At 48.2% G+C, this 22,773-nt stretch overlaps 1 protein-coding gene across 4 annotated transcripts in view; it reads left to right on the top strand.

Moving 5' to 3' along the window:
• The window catches only part of PDP2 (pyruvate dehyrogenase phosphatase catalytic subunit 2), a 94,910-nt gene extending 80,659 nt beyond the window's left edge, over positions 1-14,251 (top strand). The window contains exons 1-4 of one of the 4 annotated variants that reach the window (XR_003857682.1): positions 5,041-5,050; positions 5,269-5,353; positions 5,471-5,539; positions 11,258-14,251. The gene's annotated coding sequence lies outside the window, so the exon portion shown is untranslated. Of the gene's footprint in view, positions 1-4,638; positions 5,408-5,470; positions 5,540-11,257 lie in introns of those variants that run through there. The other 3 variants (XR_003857681.1, XR_003857680.1, XR_003857679.1) reach the window with 3 other exon arrangements.
• The last annotated feature ends 8,522 nt before the right edge of the window (positions 14,252-22,773 follow it).

Here is a 22,773-nt window from a genome sequence, read left to right as displayed (position 1 = left end):
ATCTTGCGGCATGGTTTTTGAGAGAAAACAGTTGAGGAAGGAAGGTTATCCGGAGGCGGCTATATTGTTAAGGATCTAAGCATCCTCTGCACAGCTCCGCCACTCCTCTGGCTCCTAGGCCACCTCTCCTGTGGGTCACTCTTCTCCCTATATTTATTTATTTATTTATTTGAAGCTTTTATATACCGAGGTTTAGCGCATGCCTTCACCCCGGTTTACATTGAAACGAAACAATGGTACATAGAACAAGTAGTGAAACAAAAGTATATGCATATAACAGGTCATGGAGCAGGTTGTAACAGGTTGTATATGCCGTCTAGCCGCTTGTAAACCCCCAGGCCCTGGTCCAGACCTGCACTGCCCTAGTTTGGCTTGGGGCTCAGCTTAGAGGGAGTGGGTGGTAAAGCCAACCTCAGTCCAAAATAGTACAAAAAGACAGTTTTTACAAAACAGTCTGTATTGCAATTCAAAAGTTCTGTTTCTTTTCTTCTTCACACCAACCCCCACCAGTTCTCAGGAACACAGTCACAAACACTTGGCTCTCTTGCCAGCCACTACTGCTCCCTTTTGGGGAAATGCACAACTCTTCCCTGTTGTGCTGCGGTTAGGGGCCTTCCCAAACCAAAACAGCTTGTGCATAGCAGGTTTCACAACTTGAAGCAAAAAGCATTCCTTTAAACTACATGTCATTTACCATTCCCCACTCTGGTCACTTACTCCATCTCCATGGCAGAACCTGAGGATTCCTCCGTCCGGGAATCTACCTCCATGTCCTGCTGCTCTTCCTCTGAGGAGCTGGGCTTTTCTGCCCACCTCCACCATTCCGGCACGCCCTCCTCCTCCACTACCATTAATTCAGCTGTGTCTGAATAACTGCTGCTTAATTCAGGCACCTGTTCCAGCTCTCCCTCGGCCTACAGGTCAGGTGATACCTCTAAGAACCTGGGAGTTGTAGTCCTCTTTAACCCCTTTAGCGCCCTCTGCTGCTTACCAAGGGTTTGGCTTGTCTTTTTCTTATATCTCCCCTTTTCTAGGCATTGGCTGGGTTGTGCTGCATTACAATATCTACGCTGCTGCGAGCTAGAAAGACCTCTACGTCTCTGGCATATGTTCATATTTGGAGGGTCTTCGAGCCATGGTGTCAACCTCATGGGGTACATCCTTGATGAGCTCCAGTGACCCTGGTCCTTTCCTTTCTGCAGAATGGTCTCAACAAAGGAGTGCCTTACAATGCCTTACAATGCCCTGAAGGCTCAGGTTTTGGCGCTGGGATGTTTGTGGGGCCCGATCCAGATGTAGTGCATTTTCTCAGGGGAGTCTAACACTTGCACCACTGACTTGCAGTCTCTGCCCCTCATGGAATCTGACCTTGGAGCTCCAGGCATTGTGCAAGCCCCCTTTCAGCCACTGAAGAAAACTACGTTGAAGGATCTTGCACTGAAGGTGGCTTTTTTTTTTTTGTGGCAGTTTGCTCCACCAGGAGAGTGTCAGAGCTTCAAGCCTTATCCTGCAGGGAGCCCTTTCTCCGCATCTCTGATTCTGGAGTTTCGCTACGCACAGTTCCATCATTTTTACCTAAGGTGGTCACAGCTTTTCATCTGAACCAGTCCATGGAGCTCCCAGCCTTTTCGGATGCCCAACTGAAGGATCCTCATTGGAATGAACTGAGGCGACTGGATGTTCCCCAGACCTTGTTACTCTATCTGGAGGTTACCAATGGTTTCCGCTTATTGGATCGCCTGTTTGTGCTGTAGCACGGTGCGAAGAGAGATCAGAAGGCGTCCAAACCTACTATTGCTCGTTGGCCGAAGGAGGCTATTTCCTCAGTATATATATGCCGTGGTCGACTGGTCCCGGATGGACTGAAAGCTCATTCCACCAGGGCGCAGGTGGCCTCATGGGCAGAATGTCAGCTGGTTTCCCCGCAGGAGATCTGCAGGGAGGCTACCTTGAAGTCTCTACACAACTTTTCCAGACACTACTGTTTGGACATCGACGGGAGATGCAGCCTTTGTGCGTGCAGTTTTTTCTGGACCACAGGCAGCCTTCCGCCTTAATCAGGAGTAGCTTAGGTACATCTCACTTGTTCTGGATTCATCTGACTGGACACTAAGAAATGAGAAGTTCCTAGTGTGTAGCCAGATGGAGTCAGGACCAGTGGGTTATGTGCTCTTCTGCTAGCAGATGGAAGACGGAGTCAGATTTCAAAGCTGACATCACCCTAGATATACCCCTGCAGTGACCTTAGCTCTTCCGTACCTCTCAGTCTCCTAGCAGATGCGGACACTATCCCACACTAGCACAGTATTAGGAAATTACAGCAAGAAGACAAAATTTACCTCAAGAAGACGAGCCCCGTTCTCCTGCAGTTATACTCAAGGGTCCCTCCCCCAGTTGAGAATTCCTGAGGTGATTTCAATATCCCTCAGAGGTGAGCCTTGGTGCGGTAGCCAGTAACCCTGATGTGGACAGCCCCTAGAGCGGCTGAAAGGCAGCATGGCAGTGAAGGTAAAGCCCTTTTCCCCCGCAGCTGGAGACCGTCCCGGCACGCGATCGGTAAGCGCCGAGATCAGGTAAGAGGAAAACTTTAAACTAAGGTCTCCGGGAATCAGAGTGCCGTCCCGATTCCGAATTTCACCCAGCGAGGTAAAAGGGAGCACCGATCGGGTTGAGCAGCCTTGGTTGGGCTAGGCCCAGGTCTGGTGCAGGGGATCAGAACAGGTGGAGACCCTCAGGGGCGCCATCTTACGCGAGGTGTCAGCACCAGCTTCCCTTCTCGTCCGGCGGTACGCGCCAGGCAGGCCGGTCGGTCAATGCGCCCAACTTGTGCACCTTCAATTTAGACACGCACAGCCGCGCTTAAAATTACACGCACGCATTGTGCTCACACGCATAACTGCGCACATATTGAAGCACATTACCTTTGCGCCTATTGCATAGAGGCAATGGCACCGGTGTCCAAGAAGCACATCAGAGCCACACAGCCTGAACTGCAGTCCTGCCTGTGTCATCATTGTGAAGAAGCCCAGGGGGGACCAAAGCCTGGTCCCTCACTGTCGGAGGCTGGGTTCGGAACAACTACATACGATAGCACCCTGGATCTATGCAATTCAGAAATGGCATCTCCACAAGAGGGCACCTCAGGGGCCCCTACTCCGACTCCCCCTGGGGTTAACATGGACCCAGGGACCTTCTCCTGGCTAGAATTTTTCCAGGGGCTGTAAGCTTTCGTTCAGGCACAATCAGCCCCTGCCGGAAGCACAGGATCTTCCCAGCCCTGTTCGGATGCTTCGAGACATGCGTTACCTAATCAAGAATTTCCCGGACGTGGACCCGGATACCTCAGATGATGATGGTGGCTCTCTGGAAGAAGGAGAAATCCCTCCAGGCCTGGAACTATACAGAACCATGCTTCGCTTCTTCCACAGGGATGAATTACCAGCCCTTGTTTCCCAGACTCTGAAGACTCTGGGGATCCCAGGCGTGAAGCCAAAGAAGAACCTCATCTTGGTGTCTCTTCGTAAAGCCTCATGCTATTTCCCAAAGATGGAAGCCATCCAGGAACTGATTGACCTGGAGTGGGAAGCCCCGGAGGCCAGCTTTAAAGGAGGTTGGGTCTTGGAAGCCTTGTATCCTCTGGAATCAGCGACCAAGGGAACGCTTGCATTTTCCGAAAGTGGACGCCATGGGCTGTGCGTCTCAAAGCGAACAACCATTCCCGTTGAGGGAGGGGCTGCATTGACGGATACTCAGGGTAGATGATTAGAATCCATCCTTAAGCAGGCCTTCGATGCAACAGCAATGACATTGCAGATTGCTTCCTGCTGCGCACTGGTGGCATGTTCCTATTTGCTCCTCTCGAGAGAGGCAAACAACGCAGGAACCATATACCGGTGAAACGATTGAACCTGCAGCAGCCTTCCTGACAGACGCAAGCTCAGATCTGGTGCGTACCTCAGCCAGAGGAGTAGCCTCGGTAGTGGCGGCCAGAAGACAGTTATGGTTGCGGAATTGGTCTGCTGATGCGACCTCTAAAGCGAATCTCACAAGGATGCCTTTTAAAGGATCTCTCTTATTCGGAAGCAAATTGGAGAAGTTAGCCAGCAAGTGGGGCGAACCTCCAGTGCCTCGGCTACTGGAGGACAGGGGTAAAAGATCCCAGTGCCCCTCCCCCAGAAGAACTAGGGACAGGGGCTCTCGACGCTTTCACCCCTACAGGAACTCACAGTTCCAAGCACCTCGTCCCTCAGGAAGGTCTCAGCCCTTTTGGAACCGACAAACCAAGAGAGAAACAGGCCCAGGGCAGGCTCCGGCCGTACTCCCCAATGAGAATGGGATGACCCATCCACAGGAAGAAGAAATAGGGGATCAACTTTCCCTCTTCTATCAACGATGGGTCGAGATCACGTCTGACAAATGGGTACTAAACATCATTCGAGATGGTTACTCTGGAGTTCCGCAGCATCCCTCGGGACAAATTTATGATGTCATCCTGCCACTCCCACACCAAGAGACTGGCAGTGGAAGCCACTCTGACAAGACTACTCAGTCTGAAGGCAATAACTCCGGTTCCTATGCCCCAACAAAATACGGGACACTATTCCATCTATTTTATTGTTCCCAAGAAAGAAGGATCATTCCGACCCACCTTGGATCTCAAGAACGTCAACAGTCATCTGTGGGTACTACACTTCCGCATGGAGGTTCTTCGCTCCGTAATAATGGCAGTACAATCAGAAGAGTGTATGTGATATTGTGCATTGACTTTCTAAAGTACCTCATCTCTGCTGTATTCAAGAATGCTAGTTTTAGTTTAAGACCACTGAGGACCCAGTGTACGTGCTGGAATGCAGCCAAGCCTACATGCTGGAATGCAGCCAGCCAACACCCCAGACCCATTAGCTGATTGGCCTGATACATTCTCAAATGAAATGGACTATAGTTATCTAGAAACAACATTCTGAATGTACTTTGATTGGTCAGTTAAGGAATATATAAAGTGTGGACATACTGCTGGACGACTGAGTACCAAGGTATTCACACGATTGCTGTAAGCCTGATACTCCGAGGAACAAAATAATTTGTTCCTCCCCTTCTCTTGTCTTTGTTTCTGTCTTTCTTTAAATAAAAGTCTCAAGTTACTAACTGTTGCTGTGCTTCTTTAGAATCAACATTTTTGGCAGCAGAGGATGGCTTAATGTGCTTGTCGTTTGCAGCTGTAATTTGACTCTCCTGCCTGCTCAGACCAGATAATTGCCCTTTTCGCAGCTCTTCGCACTGGACTCATCGGACCTGACGAGGGTTTCCGGGATCTGGATTCGTACGTCTGACGACTGTCATCTGGAAGAAGACTGTTAGTATTTACGTGTTAATGGTTTCCTGAAGGGGGAGGAAACTGCTATTGAAGGTATGTTGTTTGGATAGTTTCACTTTGTTTGCTTTTGCAGCCTGTTCGTCTTGTTGCTTACAGCCCGGAAGTCACCGTTCCTTGCAACGGAGTTAAAGCCAGGAGCACATCTTGGTGTGAAAATTTGTTAAGGTAAGAAAAAAAGTAAAAATATACAACTCCTTCTCATAAGGGAGTCCTTGTTACCTATTGGTAAATTGTTATTATGTCTAAATTCTGGGCTAGCAAGATAGGAGGTTTAAAGTATGCTGTTAATTCTACAAGTCCGTTGGAGTGTGTTATTTCTTTGCACAAGCCGGATGAGAAGTTAATTAGACTTTGCCATTCTAAATGGGTGGCTTGGGCTAAGGAGGACACTTCTCTCTTGTGGCCAGTAGATGGCTCCTTTGATCCATCTGTGCTTTTACAGCTGATGACTTTTATTGAGAATAGATATAACAAATTAAATAATTCTTTTACAAAATTGTCCAATCATGTGCAAGTGCATAGTTGGTTTGTCATGACTAGGGTATATTTGGAAAAGGATTTAGAGTCTAATCAATCCCCACCCCCGTACACCGTTGTTACTGATCCTCAGTATGCTAGACGGTGTTTATTGCAGAGTACACAGTCCTCACCTTCGGAGGAAACTGTTACTGCTGTGGGGTATTCCCATTTAGTCCCCACTGCACCCCTGGAGGAGGGACCCCAATAGAGTCCCATGGCTCCTATTAATATGCCGATGTCTGGGACTGTTAAGGTTGAAGGGACTTTACATTGTGTTCCCATTGGGGAGGGTATTACTTCAAAGGAAGAACCTAGGCTTTCTTTGGGTGAATCGGGAACACCTCCTGCTGGTTCAGGTTCGTGTGGCCCTATGCCATCACTATCCCTCCCTTCACATTCTTTTGATACCCCAATTGCCTCCAAGTCCCCCCACGGGCATTGCCTTTAAGCCCCATGCTGGTCCCCCTACTCTGACTCCTCCCTTGTCCACGCTTCAACAGGAGCAGTCTGCCCGTCGGTCTCTTCGTCGTATACATATTGCCCCACGTTGGGATCTGGTTACCGGGGAGGACACCGAGGGAACATACGTTGTTACTGATGTTGAGAGTACTAAGCAAGGGAACAGTACGCCAGCTGAATATGTAGCAGATATGGAACGATCTTATTTTTATGTTACTAGGTGGCTAGACACCTTGCATGGATGGACTCTCGCTTTAAGTTCACAGATGAGAGTTTATCCTCTTGTGGGATCTTTGGCCACAAGTGATATGAATACTGCTCGGAGTGCCATTAGAGATATCCCGGACCCCTCTTGGTCCTCGGCGCTGATGGATTATATGTCCAAAGGTTTGTCCGTGTGGGAGAAATATGAAGGTCAGCATATGCCACCTCGTAGTGCTCCTAGAGCAGTGAATGATGCAGTGCATGCTTTGCCAATTGTGACAAAAACTACAACAGAGGGTGTGCCACGTCTGGTGTATGTCCCCTGGACATTCATTGACTTGCGCACAATTCTTTCTAGCTTGCCCGCCCCTCTCTCGAGGTGCAGATGGCTGGATTATAGCTTTAGAGAAACTTACTATGGGAATGCAGTTAGCCATTGGGGATATAAAAGCATTATTTGCCCAAACCCCTGGGTTGGAACAAACAGCTGTGTGGGCACAGGCCAATCGTCAGGAAGTAATGCAGACACATATTTATGATGGCGATGCTTTTAATTCACATCGCCCTGATATATGGAAAGCACTTCGACACATATATCCTAAGCAGAGAGATTTTGCACGCCTGTCCGCAGTCCGCTGGAATCCTAAGACTACTGCTTTTGATTCTCATTTACACTCTTTCCAAGACATGTTTAATCAAGAGATGGGGAGCTCCTTATAGTGACCCTAATTCACTCCCTGTTTTCTGTCACATGTTCCTACAGACACTCCCTGATAAATTACGTAATACTCTCACCTCAGTGGTGGGACTAGCAGACATGCATTGGACACAAATGAATAGTCATATTTTACACCATGTGCGCAAGTTTGAGGACGCAAGGGAGAAGTCACAGGAAGAATTAGTGAAGGCACAAGTTAAGGTCTGTGCGCTGCAGATTAAAGGATTTGAAGGACAAAAAGTAAGTGAGCAGAATACTAGAGACAGTGAAGAACCGAGCTGTTTTTATCAGTCTTCTGGGTCTAGCCTTACTCAAAGGGGGGGATTTAGAGGACGAGGACGCCCAGTGGATCGAGGTCCTCAATCTGGACCCTGGGCTTGGGAAAGAGATGGGGGAATTTGGGAACATGAGGAAGGAAGGGTATGCCCCTGATTGGCCAACCCCTCAACGTCGCTTGCCAAGTCTCCAGTGTTTTCAGTGTGGGCAAATGGGTCACTTTGCCCGTGATTGCCACTACCCTGGCAATGCCCCCACATACCAGAGAGGGTATATAAGAGGTAGATTTCCCTCAAGAGGGGATACGCAGACCTGTGTCTCAATTCAACTCCAATGTCTAGAATAATAGTGGAAGTCGGAGCCAGTTTGCCCCACCTCCACAATGACGCCAGGCCCAGTCAAATTCTGCTGAGGTACACAAGCCACTGTTAGTAGCTGATATTCATGTCCCCATTCACAAACATGAAACACATGCCAGACTTTTGTTAAATGGCACTACATATGTTGATTTCTTGATTGATACAGGTGCAGCTGTTTCAGTTTTAAGGCAATTACCACCTAGCATGTCCTTAACTTCAGAAACACAGACTATTACTGGGCTTACGGGAACTTCAAATGTTATGCAATATACTACCCCATGTACCGTTAAGTGGCATGATACAGTACTCACTTGTAAGTTTATCTATGCACCAGACTGTCCAGTTAATTTGTTGGGCAGAGATTTATTGACTGAATTTAAAGTGAAATTGTCATGCGAGACCCAACCTTCGTTGTTATTAGCGATCGCTAGTTCTTCTGCCGCTAAACGAGAACAGTTTATACATAGTTTACCTCAGGACCTCTGGACAGAGGCAAATACCAATGCTTTTGGTTTGGCAAAAAATGCTGTGCCCCATCACATCCAATTGAAAGATCCGTCCTATGGCCCTAAGCAGGATCAATATCCGTTGCCACCTGATTCTCTTGATTCTATTAAGGCCGAAATTGCTTGTTTTGTACAGGCTAATATTCTAGAATATAGCAAGTCCCCCTACAGTACTCCCTTGTACCCAGTCCAAAAGAAAAGTGGCCGTTGGAGGTTAGTTCAGGATTTGAGACTTCTAAATGATCTAACTGTTCCTATCTATCCGAATGTGCCTAATCCAGTGACATTATTACATTCTTCCCCTATTTATTTGTACAAAACTTGTATTGATTTGTCCAATGCTTTCTATTGTGTGCCCCTCGCAGATACCTCTAGGCCTCTTACTTCTTTTCAATTTGGCCCTCATAGTTATCAGTGGACTAGGCTCCCGCAAGGTTTCCGAGATAGCCCCACAGTTTTTAGTACACAACTTAGGAGGGATCTAGAAACCTTTGAAGCAGTATTGCCTCCAGGCGTGAGTTTGTGTCAGTACGTTGATGATTTGTTGCTGTCCACTGTAGATGAGGATAGTTGTATTAAATGGTCACATGAATTGTTATCCAGATTACATGGTTTGGGGTACAAAGTTAATAAGGCTAAATTCAAACTAGCTAAGACTACGGTTTCCTTTTTAGGAATATGTTTGGGTAAGGGGGTGCATTCCATTAGTGATGATTTAGTTAAGGCCCTTTCTAATTTACCTATGCCTCCCACTACGGTAACTGAAGTACATGCTGTTTTAGGACTTCTGAATTTTTGCAGGCTTTGGATACCTGCCTTTAGCGAGAGAGCTTGTTTTTTGTATCCTTATACAAAAGGAAATGGAAAAGATAGGGTGACTTTATCTGAGCAGGAAGTAAACGAACTGAAAGGACTATTATCTGAAGCATTGCAGGCTCATACACTACAGACATACGACAACACCCAGCCTGTCCATTTATGGGTAACCTCAGGTAGACGTACTTGGTCCGCAGTAGGTATACAGAATTCTATGGAACCTTTAATCTATTTGTCTGGGAAATTCTCCCCTGTTGAGCAGGGGATGACAACCTGCGAGAGGGGAGTGGTAGCATGTGCTTCAGCTAGAGAAAAGTTAGCTCACTATATTCCTTATGCGACAGTGACCATACACACCACTCATGATGTAGAATATTTGTTAGCCCCGATGAACATGTCTCTCACTGCATCCCGTACTGGGAAATATATAGCTATTTTAGCTTCATCAGCTACTGAATTGAAACCATGGGGAAAAGACAGTACCTGCAGTTGCCACCACTTTACAACAGATTTTAGAGGTTACTGATCATATACTTTGCCGTCATACATGTACTCAGAAGTTGCCACTAGAAGATGATCTCTGGTTGCAAGCCAGCCCTTTAGAGGACAGAGAACACTGGTTTACAGATGCAGGGGGTCATTCCACCATTGCCCTAGGTTTTGCTGCTTTGCAGATACGACAATATTCTACTCAGATTTTAGAAGAACACGTATTCACATTGCCTCCTCATTGTACAGCTCAGGTGGGAGAGCTGACTGCTGTAACATGGGTACTGACCCACTTACTCAAGGAGAGATCGCCCCTGACCTCAGTAACCATTTACACCGATTCTCATATTTTTTCTTCAGTACACCAACATAGACACAAATGGAAACGGAGAGATATGGTTTCAGGTACTGGTATGACTTTGAGCAGTGTGAGTATTTGGCAGAAGTTGTTTGAATCGTTAGAAGAATTCACTGCTAGAAAAGAGTCTGTTGCCATTGTCTGGGTTAAAGGGCACCAGGACCAGAGTGTGTCTTGGGAAGCTTATGGGAATGATGCTGTAGATAAGAAGTTGGAACAGTTTAAACCCCAACCAGGACTATCAGCTTTAGTGGTTACTAGAGCACAGGCGAAGCGAATGAGTACAGATGTAACCCTAGGGGATGATCAGGAAAAGGATCCCTTAAAGGAGGAAAAGGAGACGCCCTTACTTTACCCTGAAGATCTTGTCCCTAGTCCTATTACCAATTACAACAAATGCGTACTGCTGCAGAAATTGAAGAGTGGCTCTTAGCTGGAGCTTCTCCTGTAAGTTATCCTTCAGAGGAGTGTTTCTTGTATGTACACCCCTCAGGGAAGCCAGGTTTGCCTTTAGCTGCTTTACATAGAATGATACCTCAATTGCATTTGCCAGCACATCGGCCTGCAATCCAAATTATTGAGGAAATTACTGTCTTGGTGGAGTCCCAAAATTTGTTCTTTGTGTCACGAAATTATCCATAATTGTAACAATTGTATGGCTAATACATCGAAAAAGGGTTTCACGGTAGCCTCAGGGCACATTCCTAAACCACAGGGCCCTGGTATTGAATGGCACTGTGACTTCACGGACATGGGTAGCCGAGAAGAATCAGGTAAACGCTTTTTATTGGTTTGTGTAGACAAGATATTCACATTGGATAGAGGCATATCCTTGTAGACGTGAAACAGGGGGTGTTATGGCAAAGATGTTATGTACTGAAATCATTCCAAGACATGGGTTTCCGCATTGTATAGTCACGGATAACGGACCACATTTTGCAAACAGGTTAGTGGATCAAATTACCAATCTTTTACAGTGTTATCACAGATGAGTAGCCATTTACCGCCCTCAGAGCAATGGACTTGTGGAGAGGTATAATGGCCTGCTGAAAACTAGGCTCTGGTTGTTAATGGATCATTCAAAGCAATCATGGGCGAAGTGCTTGCCATGGGCTCTGTTATATCTTAGGAATGCTCCTCTTACTAAATTAAAGCTTTCTCCTTTTCAATTGACTACAGGATGCTGCATGCCATGGGTAACTGCTAGCACTGCTACGTTGGACCAATTGCCCGTCTATTGGAAAAACCTTTGCTCTGCTTTAACATATATGCAGTCCGTTATAGGCACTCATCAGAATACAGATCTGCAGCTGTCGGGAAAAGTGGAAATAGGAGACACCATGTGGAGAAAGAACTTCACTCATAAAACTTGGAAGGATCCTGTGTATGTTGGACCCTTCACTGTTACGGCTATAACTCCAACCGCAGTGAAACTTGGACAAGACACTGTGTGGACTCATCTTAAGGATATTAGACTTCAACATAAAGTAGCTGATTCTGACAATATTGAATAGGACATGATTTCGTGTGTCCCTTTTGATTCGTGACTTTCATTGTTGGATCAGAATTTTTGCTATCATTTTTGTTATTTCCAGCATTGCTCCTATTTTGTGTTTTGATTTTAATATTAAGTTGTTATAAGGTTAGGTTTGAGGTTAACCATTTGCATTATATTAATTTTATAATTGGTTTAAGACCTTGATAGATAAGGATTAGGATTGTTTAGTATAGTAGATAACTTTAGGCAGGATTGTTATCGAAAGTGAATTATATATATTTTATATTAAGCTTAGAGTAAGAACTGATCAGATTATATAAAGTACATACACTGACATATATACATATATACATGATCGATATATAAGATAGAATAGGAAAAGGTTGCAGTTATTTTTTAAATAATATTTTTGCTTCTTATACCTCTCTCTTTTCTATTTCTATTGTCTCTCTCCTTTAATTTGTTGTTTTTCTTTTATAATGGTGATCACCATGCGCATGCGTTCTTATTCCTTTCCTTCTTGTAGTCTCTTTCTATTTCTTCCATGTTTCTTCTTACCCTGTGTCTGCCCTAAAGGAAAATTCATGGGTGGCCGGTGTTCTTAGAGTGGTACAGCCTATTGATGATACTGATGTATGTTTAGTATGTGTGCCTCATCGTTTTGCCTTAGGACAGGCAGACGGCACTATCGTTGGTGTTGACAGAACAGATTTATTTAGTCCTGACTATTCCCAACTTCCCACTAATGAAACTTGGAGTGCACGTTACCCTGGAGTACGATTTCCCCCACTAACAGGTAATGCCCCAAGTAAATCATACTTGTGCATAATGAACACGAGTGCAAGTTATGACTCTCTCACTGATATTCCCTGTAACTTTACATATAATATTCTTACACACCAGTGGCGTATTGATGCAGATACGGAGTATGCTCGATATGATTTTGGAAGCCAATTAGACGGAATAGGGTATTTTTCATATGTCACGACTGTATCAGTCTTCTCCGCATCATTTGCCCCGTTCCACTCTAAAACTTTGAGTACACAGACACTTCCCCTTCGTAATTTACTTGACAGATTACCACTTAGTCTCTTTTCTGGATGTGGAACAGGAAAACACTGTACTTACACAGATATAACTACGTTTCAAACTCCCTTTGCTTCACGATACACTGTGTATGGATTGATTACAAGCTTTGCTCCAGGAGCTTCTACTTATATGGGTCAATACTGGTGGTGCCATGGTAAAATATATACTCACCTTCCCCAACACTTTTCGTTCTGTGCACTTGTTACAGTTATTCCTCTTACAAGAGTGATATCTCTTTATCCCCCTAATCATGTTCATTATGATGACGATGATGATGCGCCAATACACCACCGCCTTAGGAGAAGCCTCAATCTAGCCTCTCCAGTTGCACCCGAAGATGAAGCACTTCAGCGAGCGCTTGATTACATTAATAGTACTTACCCTTTGACTAAAACTCGTTTAGATGCTTTGTCATCTACTGCCTGGTTACCTTTCGGTCCAGTAGCTGCCACAGCAGAACTTGGCATGGCCATACGCTGACTACAATCGTTATTACATGTAATTGTAATAGAACTTAATAGTGCTATCAATGCCTTACAAGAACAATTAAATGAGGTAACCTTAATGGCCCAATATAACAGACAGGGCTTAGATTACATTCTCGCAGCTCAAGGAGGTCTCTGTACTGTTTTGAACAGCTCTGAATGTTGTACACTTATAGTGAATCGATCTTACATCGTTAAGAATGCCATGGAAAAGATTGTTAATCTCGCTAAGCTTAATGTTGCTGACTATCAAGGTGGATTATGGGATTCATCTTGGTTTGATGGTATCTTCAGTGGATTTGGTTCCTGGTTTTCAAAACTAGGAGCTGGTTTGAAAGTTTTTATCTGCTTTCTCATGATATTCCTATGTATTGGACTTTTGCTATGCCTTTGTCTACCATGCATATGCCTCTGCTTTCGACGATTTGGATCTTTCATCGCTGCAGCCATACCCAAGATGCCTGAACTGAAAATTATGGTCAATTCTTCATCTGCAGTACAAGATCAAGTAACTACTATCCGTCAGCGTTTAATGATGGACATGCATGAGCTTCCCCATGACTTAAATGGGTAGGGAATAAGAGTGAGCTTAGCCGACGGGTAAGATTCCTTCACCTAAGGCTAGCTTAGGATGTAAGGGACAACCTAAGACAGGCACTCACGGCCCTACCTATGTGTGAAGGGTTTCTAGGCATAAAACCCTTCAAGAGGGGATATGTATGTGATATTGTGCATTGACTTTCTAAAGTACCTCATCTCTGCTGTATTCAAGAATGCTAGTTTTAGTTTGACCACTGAGGACCCAGTGTACGTGCTGGAATGCAGCCAAGCCTACATGCTGGAATGCAGCCAGCCAACACCCCAGACCCATTAGCCTGATACATTCTCAAATGAAATGGACTATAGTTATCTAGAAACAACATTCTGAATGTACTTTGGTCAGTTAAGGAATATATAAAGTGTGGACATACTGCTGGACGACTGAGTACCAAGGTATTCACACGATTGCTGTAAGCCTGATACTCCGAGGAACAAAATAATTTGTTCCTCCCCTTCTCTTGTCTTTGTTTCTGTCTTTCTTTAAATAAAAGTCTCAAGTTACTAACTGTGCTTCTTTAGAATCAACAGAGTTCCTAACCTCCCTGGAGCTGTCTGAAGCCTACCTTCACATTCCAGTCCATCAAGATCACCAGCATTTTCTACGCTTTGCAATACTGGGTCACCATTACCAGTTCCGAGTGCTACCCTTTGGCCTAGCAACCGCCCCCAGAACATTCTCCAAAACTATGGTGTTCGTGGCGGTAACACTGAGGAAGGAAGGGATCTTGGTACATCCTTACTTGGATGACTGGCTGATCAGGACAAAGTCTTCGGAAGAGAGCCGGCAGGTGACCAGCAGAGTCAAGAACCTACTGCAGGAACTCAGTTGGGTCGTGAGCACGGTCAAGAGCAGTCTGCAGCCCTCTCAGTCTCTAGAGTACCTGGGAGCCTGTTTTGACACCAAACAGAACAAAGTCTTCCTCCCTCCCCCGAGAAGGAAGCTGATGGAACAATTACAACGATTGATGAACAATGCACGCCCTAAGGTATGGGACTATCTTCAATTCCTCAAGCTTATGACATCAACCCTGGAGGTCATTCTGTGGGCAAGGGCTCACATGTGACCACTCTAGTGCTCCTTACTGTCACTCTGGAACCCACTGTCCCAGGACTACTCAATTCGCCTCCATCTACCAGCAGAGGTATGTTCTCAGCTTCAGTGGTGGCTACAGGAAGATCACCTAAGCAGAGGAGTAAGCCTATCCCCACCAAACTGGATCATGCTCACCATGGATGCGAGCCTACGAGGGTGGGGAGCCCACTGTCAGGAACTGACAGCCCAGGGACAATGGAGCAAGGAAAAGGTGGGATGGAACATAATCCGCCTGGAAGCTCGAGCAGTCAGACTAGCATGCCTACGCTTCAGCCACAGACCAAAGCGATTCGAGTAATGTCTGACAACGCTACAATGGTTGCCTACATCAACCACCAAGGAGGAACCAGGAGCCAGCAGGTGTCTCTGGAGATAGATCCTCTCATGGCATGGGTGGAGATTAACCTACAAGGGATCTTGGCCTCCCACATCGCAGAAAAGACAACGTCTCGGCAGACTTCCTCAGCAGAGAGAGCATGGACCCGGGGGAATGGACGCTGTCAACCGCAGCCTTCCAACTGATAGTAAATCACTGGTGCCTCCCAGCCATGGACCTACTGGCCACCTCTTCCAGTGCCCAAGTCCTCAGGTTCTTCAGCCGCAGACGAGAGCCACACTCCCAAGAGATCAACTCTCTCTCGTCCAGACCTGGCCAGAGGAAGACTTACTGTATGCCTCCCCCCATGGCCACTATTGGGCAAGGTCATCCGCAAGATGGAACACACAGGGGACTATGTCTACTAATGGCCCTGGATTGGCCAAGACGCCCATGGTACGCAGACATGCAAAGACTCCTTGCGGGGAGCCCCTCTGTGTCTATCTCCACACAGGGACCTTCTCCAGCAAGGCCCGACCCTTCACGAAGATCCATCTCGATTCTCTCTTACAATGTGGCCCTTGAGAGGACGTGCCTGAAGAAGCGCGGTTACTCAAAGGCTGTGATTGACACCCTGCTCCACTCGCGCAAGTTCTCAACATCTCTGGCATACATACGGATCTGGAGAATATTCGAAGCCTGGTGTGAGGACCGCGGTATATGCCCACGAACGGCCAAGATCCCCATGATTCTGGAGTTCCTACAGGTCGGTATGAAGAAAGGGGTTGTGACTCAACTAACTCAAGGTCCAAGATGCAGCCCTCTCCTACTTCAGAGTCGAAGTGAACAGAATCAGTCTATCAGCTCATCAGGATTTGACCCGTTTCCTAAATTGGGTTAAGCAACGTCGGCCACCCCTAAAGTGGCTGGTGCCCCTATGGAACCTCAATCTGGTATTAGACTTCCTAGAGGGGGCTTCCTTCAGACCAACGCGCAGTATGTCACTACGCCTCTTAACATTTCCACCAGGAATACCATTTTCAATATGTTCAGCTCATCACATCTCCGAACTACAGGCACTTTCTTGTCGGGAACCGTTTCTTAGGTCAGTGGTTCTCAACCTTTTTTCTGTCGGGACACACCTGACAGATGGTTCTCACATGTGTGACACACTGACCCATGATCGTCACGGGGCGAGATGTAAAAGTACAGTTTGCATCTACGGGAACCCCCCTGACCCACAATAATGGATGTAAAGCAGAATTATGACATTCCCCATACAACTCACCCTACAAAAAAGATATTCTGGTTCTGGTGTCATCTCAGTAACAGCAACTCAAACTCCTTCTACTTCCAGACTCAATAGCCCTACTTATGAAAAGACAGCAGTTTACCACCAATGCATGTCCTCTTGGCAGTTGGAGACGGATCTGACGTCAGCACGGGTACATATACCCCCACAGGAAGTGCCGCAAATCAGTAATCTTCCTTGCAAAAGCTGTAGCTGACCGATCAATTAAGTGAACAGGATTACCCTGACCGATTGATAGTAGCTGGAGACCGCCAGTGATCACAACCGGAAGGCGTCAACACCCGGCAGGGTGGATGGCCTATTATAAGAAAACATGGCTTACCGTGAGTTCGGTGAATTCCCATGTATGTCGGCAGCCGGGCGGGATGCTGAGTCCATCTGCATACACTAAGGAAAAGGAGATTATCAGGTAAGTAATCTCAACATTTCCTAGCGTGTAGCAGATGGACTCAAAACAAAAGCTACTCCCGGACTGGGCGGGAGGCTGCCCGAGGACCGTGTAGGATTGCCCTCGCAAATGCTGTGTCCTCCCTGGCCTGGACGTCCAGACGGTAGAATCTGGAGAAGGTATGGAGGGAGGACCACGTCGCCGCTTTACATATCTCTGCAGGCGACAGCAGCTTAGCTTCTGCCCAAGAGGCCGATTGTGCTCTGGTAGAATGAGCCTTGACCTGTAGAGGCGGTGGTTTTCCCGCCTCTACGTAGGCTGCCTTGATAACTTCTTTAATCCAGCGGGCGATGGTTGGCCGTGAGGCCGCTTCCCCTAGCTTCTTCCCGCTGTGCAGGACGAACAGGTGGTCCGTCTTTTGTACTGCTTCTGACATTTCCAGATATCTGGACAGCAGTCTGCTGATGTCGAGATGGCATAGCATTCGACCTTCCTCCGACTTCTTCAAACCTTCTGTGGCATGCAAGGATATGGTTTGGTTGAGGTGAAAGTGTGAGACCACCTTGGGTAAAAAGGATGGAACTGTACGAAGATGGATAGCCTCTGGAGTGATTCTGAGAAATGGATCACGACAGGATAGTGCTTGTATTTCTGAGATGCGGCGCGCCGAACATACAGCCATACAGTCCATCTTCAAGGTCAACAAACGGAGGGACAGGCCTCGAAGGGCCCTGAAGGCTGATCCCGCCAAAAATTCCAATACGAGGTTGAGATTCCACAAGGGCACTGGCCACTTCAGTGGCGGGCGAATGTGTTTGACTCCTTTCAGGAAACGTGAGACGTCTGGGTGTTTGGCAATGTTGTTGCCGTCACTCCTGGGACCGTAGCAAGACAGCGCTGCTACCTGAACCTTGATGGAGCTGAGGGGCAGACCCTTCTGAAGTCCATCTTGTAGGAAGTCCAAAATGATAGGAATCTTGGCGGCATGAGAATTGGTGCCATGAGAGTCGCACCAGGCTTCAAAGACTCTCCAAATCCTGATATATGTTAGGGATGTGGAGAATTTGCGTGCTCGGAGGAGTGTATCTATAACCGGCTCTGAGTATCCCTGTTTCTTCAGTCTAGCCCTCTCAATGGCCAGACCGTAAGAGAGAATTGAGCCGGATCCTCGTGGAGGATGGGACCTTGCCGCAGCAGGTCCCTGTAGGGAGGCAGAGGGAGAGGGTTCCCTGCCAGTAGTCTTCTCATGTCTGTGTACCAGGGTCTTCTTGGCCAGTCCGGTGCCACTAGAAGAACCAGGCCTCTGTGTCGCTAAATCCTGTGTACAATGGCGCCCAGCAGGGGCCATGGAGGAAAGGCGTATAACAGGATCCCCTGAGGCCATGGCTGTACCAGGGCATCGATCCCCTGAGCCCGAGGATCCTGCCTGCGGCTGAAATATCTGGGTACTGGAGCTTTGGACCTGTCCGCTAAGAGGTCCATGGCGGGCGTCCCCCATTGATCCACAATTATCTGAAAGGCTGTGGGTGACAGCTGCCACTCCCCCGGATTTAGGCTTTTTCTGCTGAGGAAGTCTGCCGTCGTGTTGTCCTTCCCGGCAATGTGGACAGCGGAGATGTCCTGGAGATTTGCTTCTGCCCAAATCATCAGGGGAGCTATTTCCAGGGATACCTGTTGGCTTCTGGTTCCGCCCTTACGATTGATGTATGCCACCGTGGTAGCATTGTCTGACATCACTCTGACCACTCTGTCGCGAAGTCTGTGGGCGAAGCGCAGGCACGCTAGCCTGACTGCCCGTGCCTCTAGTCGGTTGATGTTCCACCTCGACTCTTCTCTGGTCCACCGCCCTTGGGCTGTGAGTTCCTCGCAGTGTGCTCCCCATCCGTTCAGGCTGGCATCTGTGGTGAGCAGGATCCAGGTTGGGGAGGACATTCTTGACCCCCGGCTCATGTGGCCGGGCTGCAACCACCACCGTAGCTGATACCGCACTCTGGCCGGTAGAGGTAGGCGTACGGTGTAGTTTTGTGATCATGGGCTCCATCGAGATAGAAGGGTGCGTTGCAATGGTCTCATATGAGCCCGCGCCCAGGGCACCACTTCCAGAGTGGATGCCTTGAGGCCGAGGACCCTGAAGGTAATCTCAAGCTGTGGGCCGGCTGGCGCTTAGCAGGGCCTGCAGATGACTCTGGAGTTTTGATTTTCTCTTGGAGGTCAGGAGGACCTTGTCTTCTCGGGTGTCGAATTGGACCCCTAGGTATTCCAGCGACTGGGACGGCTGTAGGGAGCTCTTGCTTAAGTTGACTACCCAACCGAGGCTCTCCAGAAGAGCTATAACTCTGTTGGTTGCCCGGTGGCTCTCCTCCGGTGACTTTGCCCTGATCAGCCAATTGTCCGGGTAGGGATGGACGAGAATTCCTTCCTTCCTGAGTGCCGCCGCCACGTCTACTATTACCTTGGTAAAGATCCGCGGCGCGGTGGCTAACCCAAAGGGCAAAGCTCGGAACTGGAAGTGCAGATTCAGGACTTTGAAGCGTAAATAGCGCTGGTGATCCCGATGGATTGGGATATGCAGGTAGGCCTCCGACAGATCTAGGGAGGTGAGAAACTCCCCTGGCTGTACCGAATTCTTGACCGACCGCAGAGTTTCCATGCGAAAGCTGGGGACCCGTAGGTGTCGGTTGACTGACTTGAGGTCCAGGACGGGCCTGAAAGTGCCCTCCTTCTTGGGTACTATGAAATAAATGGAATAATGCCCAGATGTTACCTCTCCCGCAGGTACTGGGATTATGGCTTTTAGGGCCAGGAGCCTCTGTAAGGTCACTTCTAGTGCCGCTGCCTTGAGCGGTGAACAAGGAGATTCCACAAACTTGTTCGGAAGCCGAAAGAAATCCAGGTAATATCCTTCTCGGATGATGGCGAGGACCCACTAGTCCGAAGTGATCTCGACCCACCTGCGGTAGAAGAGGGTTAGCCTGCCCCCTATGGTTGCTACCCCCGGATGGGTCGGCTGATTGTCATTGTGGGTTGCGGCCAGGGCCGGAACCCGAGCCGGTTCTCTTCTTGTTATGCTTAGTCCGAAAGGACTGGTTCCTGGCCTGGGAACGAGGTGCTCGATAGCGAGTCCTGTAAGGGTTGAAGCACTGCGAATTTCTACCTCTAGATGGTCTAGAAAAAGAACGCTGGCTTCTCCTCGCCCTGTCTTCTGGTAGACGGGGTAATGGGGAGGCACCCCCTCATTTAGTAGCTCAGCTCTCGAGATCGCTGCCGAACAGTAAGGAACCCTTAAAGGGCATTCTTGTGAGTCATGTCTTGGAGGACGAGTCGGCCACCCAATGAAGTAGCCAAAGCTGCCTCCTGGCTGCCACTGAAGAGGAGACACCCTTGGCTGCCGTACGAACGAGGTCACTGCGTCAGTGAGAAATGCGAGAGCTGATTCCATGTCTGCTTCCTGGGTGGTGTTTCTCGCCTGTGACAAACAGGAGCGCGTCACCACGGTGCAGCAGGTCGCGATTCATAGGGACATGGCTGCTACCTCAAAGGCTTGTTTCAGAATGGTGTCTATGCGTCGATCATGTGAATCCTTGAGGGCCGCTCCCCCCTCAACCGGAATGGTGGTGTGCTTACTATTTCATTAACTATGGCGTCTACCCTGGGGCACGCCAACAGCTCCTTGGACACCGGATCCAGAGGGTACATGCCTGCCAAGGCCCGACCCCCTTTAAATGAGGCCTCTGGTGCCTTCCATTCCAGATCGATTAGCTGCTGTGCTGCCTGTAGGAGGGGAAAATGGCGAGCCGGTTGGTGCAGGGGGTTCATTTTAGGGCCCCCTGGGGTATCCTGGCTCGGAATGGCCAGCTCCGATAGGCATTGCGAGACCAGGCCTGAAAGATCCTCTTTCTGAAAGAAGCGCCTCATGGTCCGATATGGCTCTATCTCCGAGGGAAGTTCACCCTCGGGGGACTCCTCACTGTCCTGGGAGTAATCCGAATCCCCATAAGCGGGGCTATCGGGTGGTGAGTGGCTGCGCCTAGGTCTCGAGGGTCCAGGGACCGGATCAACCAGGACGGAAAGATCAATTCGAGGAGCAGACTGATCTGGGCAAAGGCGTGAATCCCTTTGAATAATTCTACCCAGGAAAGCGAAGCCGGATCTGGCCGCAGGGGCACCAGGTCTCTCGGGTTCCCTGGTTGCTCGCCGCAGCCCACTAAGTCCGGTGTGCTCTCTGAGGAACTGCTGGGCTGGGGCTGGTCCTGTCCTGGGACTCCCATGGCCTTCTCACATTGGGCACATAGTGAGTCTGCTTCCTCACTCTGTGTGGCTCTAAGGTTGCATGCTGAGCAGAGGCTTAGAGCTTTCATGCCAGATTCTGGAGGTGCCGGCCCTGCGGCCGCATGGGCTTTCTTATGCTCCATTCGCCTGAAATCCGGTGTCGCCCAATAAGTGCGCCTAACAAGAGCGCGTAACAGCATGCGCCTATCCACGGGCGTCTTATAAACGTGCGCCTATCGTGTGCGGGAACGACGTGCGCCTATCGCGTGCGCTAACGACGTGCGCCTATCGCGTGCGCTTAGCTCAGGAATGAGTGCTCAGCGGCGAAGTTGAGTAAGCAGGCAAAATGGCAACCTCCTTGGCGTGCTGCCTCGTAGGCAGGCCCAGCGAATCCACACTTCCTCGGAGACCAAGTAAAGATATACGCCTTACCTTGTCTTCGGCGCTTCCCGGTTGCAATCCGGGCGGTCTCCGGCTGCGGGGGGTGTATACCTTCAACCGCCGCGCATAAGGAAGTGCGCCCACTGCCTCTAGGCCGCGCCCGAACTCGTCTCGCTTGGGGGCCAAGCCGCTCCTGAGCCCTTCTCACTCGGGGGCCAAGTCCATGCCGGGACCGAGGCTGCCTCTAGGCCGCGCCCAAACTCGTCTCACTCGGGGGCCAAGCCACGCCCGAGCCCTTCTCACTCGGGGGCTAGGTCCCTGCTGCGAACCGGCCACCGGACCGAGGCACTTACATCCGAGGGACCACGGAAGTCAGCTCGGGAAAACTCAACTGGGTGAGGCCTCACCACAGGAGTGCGGGGCTTGTCTTCAATAGGTTTCTTCTAGGAATTTAGTCGTTAGAATTTGGAAACACGCTCAGCGAGCATGAGGTAGCTCCAAACTGCTTTGGAGACGGAAATTTGCGGCACTTCCTGTGGGGGTATATGTACCCGTGCTGACGTCAGATCCGTCTCCAACTGCTAGCACGAGTACACTATACCCATTTGTTTTGACTCCATCTGTTACACGCTAGGAAATAAGACTGATAAAACTCTTACATGCTAGTAAAATATCGCATCTCGGTAACAGACACAGAACTGACCTAACATACTCCCAGGATCTGTAGTAATGCACATAAACTAATCCGCACACAGTTACACCGCACACAGTTACACCTGTATTATGGAATACACTCAAACAGGAGCAACCCTATCTATGAAAAGGCAACACTATAAATATTAAATCAGGCCCTAAAAACCAATACACCTCTTATTAGGAAAACAGAACTAGCAAGCAGCTATAGATCCCCACACAGAAATAATTGTAAAACTATACTAATAAGCAGAATAAATGTTTCTAAACAGCTATGAACAGAATAACATCCAACAATTAAAACTCATAAAAACTATTAAAAATTCTCCAAACACCAATAAAATATTTCAAAAAAAGCAGACACATCACATAATATTAAATAATTAAAATGGCAGTCAATCAAGAAAAATAAACTTTAAAAGCCATCTTTACTTACCCCCTCCAGCAGCTCTCCTACTCCTCTTCCATGCAGGCCGTAGCACACACCAGAAGCAGCAGTAGAAGCTAAGCTCTATACTCATGGTCCTCTTCCTTAATGCCCATGTCTTTCACACACACACACACACCATAC

This window comes from Rhinatrema bivittatum, chromosome 7, assembly GCF_901001135.1.
Source record: "Rhinatrema bivittatum chromosome 7, aRhiBiv1.1, whole genome shotgun sequence".
Classification (NCBI taxonomy): Eukaryota; Metazoa; Chordata; class Amphibia; order Gymnophiona; family Rhinatrematidae; genus Rhinatrema; species Rhinatrema bivittatum.
This window is presented reverse-complemented; position numbering and strand designations above follow the sequence as displayed.